The sequence below is a fragment of the Equus asinus genome, chromosome 2 (genome assembly GCF_041296235.1).
Source record: "Equus asinus isolate D_3611 breed Donkey chromosome 2, EquAss-T2T_v2, whole genome shotgun sequence".
NCBI classification, from domain to species: domain Eukaryota; kingdom Metazoa; phylum Chordata; class Mammalia; order Perissodactyla; family Equidae; genus Equus; species Equus asinus.
Genome location: NC_091791.1, coordinates 78,086,035 through 78,095,402, shown reverse-complemented (window position 1 = coordinate 78,095,402; position 9,368 = coordinate 78,086,035). Strand labels below are relative to the sequence as shown.

Here is a 9,368-nt window from a genome sequence, read left to right as displayed (position 1 = left end):
TTTCAAATAGCCATTTTTTTCTCTGAAAACTTTCAATATTTATTTGCACATATTTTAAACAGTAACTACAAGAAATCATTCTGCCACCTATTTAATATTTACAGATTTCTTCGATTGGAAACAAAAAATCAAAACACAGGACACCTAAGTAACTTATCTGAGTCCCCTTCTCTCCCCCATCCTACTCTATTCACTAAAACAAGGCATGCTGCTCTTTCTTCATCCTGCCCTCTCAGCAGGTGAGCCAGGGTTGCAGAGCTGGCAGCTCCACTATAAAAGTCAGACTTTGCTCTGAGTTTTTCACCCATCAGGTCACAGAGGAAGCCGACACTGAGCCTGACAAACAGTCGGTACTCAGAAATGCAGAATGAATTAGTTTGAATGAGGTGATTAAAGTTAATTAGTAGTTAAAGGAAACAATTAAGAAAGACATTTTGTGGCTGGGGCATACGGCTGCATTCTGGAGTCAAAAGCAGGATTCCCCTCCAAATTTTCTGCAACCATTTATTTACATACATTTTAAGCAGTTACTGAAAGAAATTTAAAAATTTTAAACAGTTAATACAAGAAAAATATGAAGTGAACTGCTTATGACACTAAAAGTAGTTTATGACAAGATATTTTAAAAAGCAAATTTGGGACCTGAATTCCCTTATGACTCCAAGATTCTGGGTGAAATGTCTTTTTTCTATTGATGTTACCGGTACTATTTCCATTTTGTTCTATTGATGTGCTCTCTTGTGAGCCAGAAAAGTGACTCTAGCAACTCTATGAAAACCAGCAATCAATTTCTTGAGACTACTGACATCTGAGAAATCCAGTCAGTTTTTCAGGAACTGGCTTTTTCTTAGCTCCCTCTTCTTCCGAGTAAGTATAAAGGTGTGGTCGTCTCCTCCATGTAACCTTTATCCTATTCTTCTCCTCGGACAGAACAGGCCCGGGCTCTAGACTCTCGGGAGCACGGTGTGAAGGGAGCAGTGTGGAAGGTTGTTGCCTTCTGACTTGGGGGAATGGGCTCTTCCTTCACAGATGACTCTGGGGTCTGGATATCAGGTGGAATGAACACACAGCGTAAACTCTGAAGTGAATGTGCTGACAGTTCCCCACAGCTTTGGGAACTGAGCACTGGAACTAAGGGGCTTCCAGAAATGTCCTTTCCTGATCGATTGGGGCACTCCCTGACTAAAAGGATCCCAAGTGCGGGTGAACTGGAAGAATATGGACTCTCTCAAGTGCCTGATGTAGGAACTTGGAGGTGGTAGATTTTCAACTCCAATGTCTTGCCTGGCATTGGTAATGATGTTTCTGGTAGACTGGGAACCAGTTTTCTGCTGTTCTATCAAACTGAGGCAATACCCAGGAAGGGATGGTGTTGTGGTCAATGGGCATCTATCTATGTGGGTGAAGGGGAGCTGTGGAGATCCATAGCAATATTTGGGGCCCTCCAGTGATTTCTGGTGGAGAAGCTGGGCTTTCTGGGGACCTTGATGACGTTTCTTTCTGGGAGGCATCAATAGGTGAATGAAGAGTGGTTAGTAACCAGATGATGCTGGTTACAGTTAGGCTAGGGAAGAGGTTACAATTCCAACCCACGCCCACCCAGAGAAGCTCTGCCTCCGCTCCTAAAACAGCCATTTTAATGGGTGTGAAGAGGGATCTTAATTTGGTTTTGATTTGTACTTCTCTAATAATGAGTGGTGTTGGGCATCCTTTCATGTGCTCATTGTGTATATCTTCTTTGGAGAAATAATGATTCAAGTCCTTTGCCCATTTTTGGATTTTGTTACTCAGTTGTAGGTATTCTTTATATATTCCAGATATTAAAACCTTATTAGATATATGATTTGCAAAATTTTCTCCCATTCTATGGGTTCTCTTTCCCCTCTTCTGATACTATCCTTTGAAGTACAAAAGTTTCTAATTTTGATAAAAGTCCAATTTATGTATTTTTTCATTTGTTGCCTGTGCTTTTGGCATCATAAACAAGAAATCATCACCAATCCAATGTTGTTAAGATTTTTTCTTTATTTTCTTCTAAGTTTTATAGTTTCTCTCTTATTTTTAGGTCTTTACTCACCTTTAAGTGACTTTTTTTTAGACAGTGTAATGTAAGGATCCAACTTCATTCTTTTGCATGTAAATACTCAGTTTTCTCAGCATATTCATTGAAAAGGTTGTCCATTCCTCACTGAATTGTCTCGGCACTCATCGAAAATCAACTGCCCATATATGCAAGGGTTTATTTCTGGGGTCTCTATTCTATTCTATTGGTCTGTATGTCTGCCCTTATGCCAGTTCTACACTGTTTTTATTTATTTTTTATTGAGGTAACATTGGCTTATAACATTAAATAAATTTCAGGTGTACATCATTATATTTCGATTTTTGTATGGACCACATCATGTTCACCACCAAAAGTCTAATTGCCACCTGTCACCTTACAAACGTGCCTCTTTGCCGCTTTCATTCTTTCTCTACTCCCTTCCTCTCTGGTAACCACCAATCTATTCTCTGTATCTATGTGTTTGTTGTTTTATCTTCCACCTATGAGTGAAATCATATGGTATTTGGCTTTCTCTGTCTGACTTATTTTGCTTAGTATAATACCCACAAGGTTCATCCACATTGTTACAAATGGCAAGATTTCATCTTTTCTATGGCTGAGCAGTATTCCATTGTATATGTATATGTACACACACACCACACTTTCTTTATCCACTCATCCACTGATGGGCACTATTCCACTTCCAGGTATTTATCCAAAGAACAGGAAAACACTATTTCAAAAAGATATGCACTCCTATATGTGCAGCATTATTCACAATACATACAGTTTTGATTCTGCATCTTTGTAGCACATTCTAAAATCAGGAAGTGTGAGTTCTCCAAATTATTTTTCTTTAAAGATTATTTTGGCTATTCAGGGTACCTTGAGATTCCATATGAACTCTAGATGTATTTTTCTGTTTCTGCAAAAAATGCTGTTGGGATTTTGATAGGGATTACATTGAATCTCTATAACATGTTAGTAGTATTGACATCTTAAAAATGTTAAGTCTTCCAATCCATGAACATAGGATGTGTTTCTATTTGTTTGTGTCTTAATTTCTTTCAGCAACCTTTTGTAGTTTTCAATGTACAAGTCTTTTGCTTCCTTGGTTAAGTTAATTCCTAAATATTTTATTCTTTTTGATGCTTTCATAAATGGAATTGTTTTCCTAATTTCCTTTCTGGGTTGTGATTCATTAGTGTATAGAAATGCAAATGATTTTTGCATGTTGATTTTGTATTCTGCTACTTTCCTGAAATCATTTATTAGTTCTAATAATTTTGTTATAGAATCTTTCAGGTTTTCTAAATATAAGATCATATAATCTGTGAACTCAGATGATTTTATTTCTTCCTTCCCAATTTGTATGCCTTTTATTTCTTTTCCTTGCCTAACTGTTCTGGCTGGAACTTCAAATACTATGTTGACTAGGAGAGGAGATAGTGGGCATGCTTGTCTTTTTCCTGATGTTAGAGGAAAAACATTCAATTTCCCCACTGAGTATCATGTTATGAGTGGGCATTTCATATATGGCCCTCATCATGTTGAGGAAGTTTCCTAGTTTACTGTTTTTATCAAGAAAGGGTTTTGAATTACATCAAATGCTTGTTCTGCATCAATTGAGATAATCATGTGGTTTTTCCTTTATTTATTAGTGTGCTGGTTGATTTTTGTATGTTGAACTATCCTTGCATTCCAGGAATAAATCCACTTGCTCATTGTATATGATCTTCTTACTATTCTGCTCAATTTGTTTTGCTGGTATTTTTGCATCAATATTGACAAGCAATATTGCTCTGTAGTTTTCTTTTCTCATCGTGTCATGGTCTGGTTTTGGAATAGAGCAATGCTGGCCTCATATAATGACTTAGGAAATACTCCTTCCTCTTCTATTTTTCAAGAATAATTGTTGTTAATTCTTTAAATGTTTGGTAGAATTTGCCAGTGAAGCCATCTGATCTTGGAGTCTTTCTTTGTTGGGAGGTTTTTGATTACTGATTCAACCTCCTTAGTAGTTACAGATCTATTCAGATTTTCTGTTTCTTATTGAGCCAGTTATAGTACATTGTGTCAATCTTCCTATCAAGATGTCCATCTTACATAGGTTATCTAGATTGTTGGCATATAAGTGCTCATAACATTCTCTTATAATACTTTTATTTCTGTAAAACCAGTAGTACTATCCCCCTTTTCATTGCTGATATTAGTAATTTGAGTTCTCTCTTTTCTTAGTCAATCTAGCAAATGGTCTGCCAATTTTGTTGATCTTTTCAAAGAACCAACTTTTGTTGCATTAATTTTGTCTTCTCTTTCTATTTTCTTTCTCTCAGCTATAACCTTCATTAATGTCCTTCTGACCCATGAACATGAGATGTTTTTCCAGGTACTTAAAGGTCATTTTTAACTTTCTTTCAACAATGTTTTGTACTTTTCAGAGTATAAATTTTGCAGTTCTCTCAAGTTTACTCCTAAGCATTTTACCCTTTTGATGCTATTGTAAATGGAATAGCTTTTTAAATTTCATTTTGGGGTTGTTCATTGAAAATGCATAAAAAATACAATTGAGTTTTCATATACTGATGTATCCTGCAAACTTGCTGAACGGGTTTATTAGTTCTAATTGTTTCTTAGTAGATTATTTAGGATTTTCTATATATAAGGTCATGTCATCTGTGAGTAGAGATTGTTTTCCCTCTTCCTTTTATACCTAGATGCTTTTTATCTCTTTCTCTTGCCTATTTGCCCTGGCCAGAACCTCCAGAACAATGTAGAATACAAATGGAGACACTGGACATTCTTATCTTGTTCCTGATCTTAGAGAAAAGCACTGTGTCTTTCACCATTAAGTATGATTTAACTGGGTTTTTCACAGATGCCTTTATCAGATTGGGGAAGTTCCTTTCTATTTCTAGTTTATTGTTTTTAACATGAAAGGGTGTTTTATTTCATCAAATTTTCTTCCCTCATCTATTGAGATGATTGTGTGATTTGTGTTTTATTCTACTGGTATGATATATTACAGTAGTTGATTTTCAGATGTTAAAACAAACTTATACTCCAGGGATAAATCCCAGTTCATCAGGGTGTGCAATTTTTTTTTTTTTTTTTTTTTTTAGTATGTGGCTTGATTTGGTTTGCTAGCATTTCTGAGGATTTTTGCATCTATGTTAATAAGAGATATTGGTCTGTAGTTTTTTTGAGGTATCTTTTGTTTTGACATCAGGGTAACACTGGCCTCACAAAATAAGTTGAGAAGTGTTCCCTCCTCTCTCTTTCTCATTTTTAAAAAAATTTTCAGAAGTGTTTGTGATGCAGTGGTATTTATTCCTCTTTAAATTTCTGGTAGAATTCAGTGGTAAAGCCATCCCGTCCTGGGCATTTCTTTGTGGATAGTGTTTTTGATGACCTGAAATTCAATATCTTTCCTAGTTATAATTCTATTCAGGTTGTCTATTTCTTCTTGAATCTGTTTGAGTAGTTGGTGTGTTTCTCTAGTAATTTCTCCATGTCATCTAATTTATGTAATTTTTTGGCATACAATTGTTGAAAGTATTCCTTTACAATATTAAAAAATTTCTTTGAAGTCAGTAGTAATGTGCCATCTTTCTGTGGCAGGGAAGAAGGCTTTTAGCAGGGGGTGGTGATCACTATGATACCCAAGAGATAATGTCCTTCAAAGGTGACAGCACTTCTTTTCCCTAACAAGCCCAAGAGAAAGTAATCAGGATGTAAATAAAGACAGAGAGAAACACTCGGGAAGGGAAGGCTAAGTTTAGGACAGAAAAGGTACTTAGCTGGAGCATGGGCAAAAGGACTCTTGAGAGCGTCTCTTAAACCAATCCTTACCATGAACTGAGAGTATAAATGGCAAACTATATTTAAATGCTGCAATGTTATCATCTCATTAATAGGTTTATAAACTATAAAATGGATTTGAAAAGTACATGATATGATCTATTAGTGAGTTGTGAAATCAACCTAGTGAGTTAGGGCTTTGTGATTTTTTTTTTTAAGCAAATACAAAGGATTTACTTTTGTTTTTTGCTGGGAAAGATTCACCCTAAACTAATATCAGTTGCCAATCTTCCTCTCTTTTTTCCTCCCTAAAGCCCCAGTAGACGGTTGTATATTCTAGTTGTAAGTCAGTCTAGTTCTTCTATGTGAGGTGCCAACACAGCATGGCTACTGACAGACAAGTGGTGTGGTTCTGCGCCCAGGAACCGAACCCAGGCCACCGAAGCAGAGCACGCCAAACGTTAACCAGTAGGCTATCAGGGCTGGCTCTGTGATGGTTAGTTTTGTGTTTCAACTTGACTGGGCCACAGGGTTCCCAGACACTTAATCAAACAATATTCTGGGTGTTTCTGTAAGGGTGTCTTTGAATGAGATTAACATATACATTGAAAGCCTGGGTAAAGCAGATTGCCCTCCCTAATGTGGGTGGCTCCCATCCAATCAGCTGAAGCCCAGAATAGGAGCAAGAGGCTAACCATCCTCAGTAAGAGAAAATTCCTCCTGCCTGCCTGCCTTCGAACTGAAACATTGGCTCTTCCTGGGTCTCAAGCTTGCTGACCCACCCTGGAGATCTTGGGACTTGTTGGTCTCCATAACCGTGTGAGCCAATTCCTTATGATCGGTCTCTCCCCCTCCCTCTCACTTGCTCTCTCTATATCTCCTATTGGTTCCATCTCTCTAAAGAACCCTAATATAGTCCAAAATTATATTTATTGAAATAGGCTAGAACAAAATGGAAAAAACCCAGAGTTTATAACAGGTTGTCAAGGTAATATTTCACAATTCTTTAGGAAACACATATACACATTCAATATATATAAAAATCACCCATACATAAATATATTCACCTATAGATGTAATATTTGAATTTTTTTCTTTTTCTTTACTGCCTGTAATGTTCTACAATAGATATTAACATGAGTCACTCACTCTCTCTTCTTACACAAAAGCCATCTTAGTGAGGCTTTCATATAAAAACTGTATCCTTCCTCTGGCAAATTCCTATCCTTCTTGGCTAATTTATTTTTCTCCCTAGCACACATCACCTTCTTGTACACTACACGTCTGTGTGTAAGAGAGAGAGAGAGAGAGAGAGAGAGAATGAATATAAAAGTATATATTTCCCCAGTGGAATAAAAGCTCCAAGAGAACAAAGAATTGTGTATCTTGTATGCTGATATAAATCAAGTACCTGAAATAAATATTTAGCATGAATGTTTGTGTATATTTGTACTGGAACTGAAGTTAAATGTACTTTTTGTCTTGGGCTGACGTTAAAACAGTTTTAGAAAACAATGTTCTAGAGATATTCTTACAATCCTCCCAAGCTAATATAAGTATTCTCATTAGTATGAAATAGAATAGAATAGCATTCTGCAGAGTAAAATCCTGGAGCGCATGATGGATATATTTCATAACAGTTTATCTTTGAATTATATGTGAATTCTGCCTGGAAGCCTTTCCCATAGTTACCAGATGGTTCATTCTCTCCTTTCAAAGCATTTTTCAAGTGTTGTTTTCTCAGTGAGGTCTTCCCTGAGCCCCCTATTTAAAACTAAATCTCCACCCAAGCAATTCCCTATATGTGCTTTTTGTTCTTGGCAACATTATCACCATCTAACCCACCATATAGTTTAATTATCTACTTACTGTCTACTGCCTCCACTCTCACAGGAATCAAAGTAAACGAAGGAAGAAGCTTATGTTTGTTTTGTTCTCAGCTACATTCTTTGGCCCGAGAATACTACCAGGCAGAAAGTAGGTATTCAATAAAATGTACTGAATGAATAAAAGCTTCAAGTGTGTATTTACACATCACGAAGTAAAAAGTATTCCCTACAGTGTATTAGGGATAAACAAGTCTGAAAAACTGGGCTTGCTCTACAGAACTACTCACATCTACATAAGACACATATAAAAATGTCTAAAAAAGGGATTTCCACTTCTGGTTATGATGAAGTTACAGATTCTAAACTTACCATACTGTGGCAAGCAACTATACAACTAGATAAAATACATGAAACTGATTTCAGACATTGGACAGAGAAAAGGAAAAAGAAGCAAGATAAGCACCAAGCACTCTGGCTTTCTGCCTAGAGCCATATTCTAGAGCACAATTTGGTAAGAGGACCTCCAGCAGAACACGAGAACAGAGATCTTGTTCAGCAGAAAGGACCAAGAATCACGTACACAAAGAGTGAGCCAACAGGGTTGTGGGGCAGAGCTCCAGAGAAGTGGGAGCTATAAAGAATACAGGTCCCCAAATCTGCATACGGTTTCCCCTGAGCTTCTGCTAGTGTAAACCACACACAAGTAGACTGTAACTTCACAAGGCCAGGCAAAGAAGAACATGGGGACTGAAGCAGAATAATTCTCACTGGTCACACAGGGCATAGAGACATTTAAGCTCTGCCCAACCACAGCCCTTGTTGCACACCCAGGGTGTTCAAAGAAGACTCACTACTACACTGCTTAGTAGTAGGGCTAAACAATCCTTATCTTCTATTAGGAGAAAGAGACAATCTGAATAGCTCCTATAAAGGAAATTAAACTAACAATTAATAACCTTTAAAAAAGAAAGCACATGGGGCACGGTTTCTCTGGTGAATTCTATCAAACACGTATGAAGAAATATCAATTCTACAGAATCTCTTTCAGAAAACAGAAGCAGAAGAAACATTTCCTAACACATTCTATGAGGCCAGAAATACCCTAATAACAAAACCTGATAAAGATATCACAAGAAAGAAAAACAACACACAAATCAATCTCTCATAAACATGGATGCAAAAATCCTCAAATATCCAATCCCTTTATAAATCGAATCCGACCATGTATAAAAATAATTATATCCTGTGATCAAGTGGAATTTGTTCCGCACATACAAGGAAAATCAATCAAAGTAATTCCCCACATCAATAGGCTAAAAAAAGGAAATACATATTCATATCAATTGATGCAGAAAAAGCATTTGACAAAATCCAGCACCTATTCACGAGGAAGGGAACTTCCTCAATTTGATAAAGAATATGTACAAAATCTTGCAGCTAACATCCTAATGGTGAGAAACTGGAGGGGCTCCCCCTGAAACTGAGAACAAGGAAAGAATGTCCTCTCTCATCACTCATTCAACATCATACTGGAAGTGCTAGCAAGTGCAAAAAGAATGGGAGGAAATAAAACTGTCTTTGTTTGCAGATGACAGGATTGTCTATATAGTGTTAGAAACAAGACAACAGGCCAAAAATGAAGTTGCTCATGCTAAGCCCATGTCACCAAACTGAGACTTAACTACAGTTAAGGT

At 36.8% G+C, this 9,368-nt stretch overlaps 1 pseudogene; it reads right to left on the bottom strand.

The window, feature by feature from the left end:
• Positions 1 to 667: 667 nt before the first annotated feature.
• Positions 668 to 1,648, bottom strand: LOC106831335 (RAD9, HUS1, RAD1-interacting nuclear orphan protein 1 pseudogene; annotated as a pseudogene).
• Between the last annotated feature and the right edge of the window lie 7,720 nt (positions 1,649 to 9,368).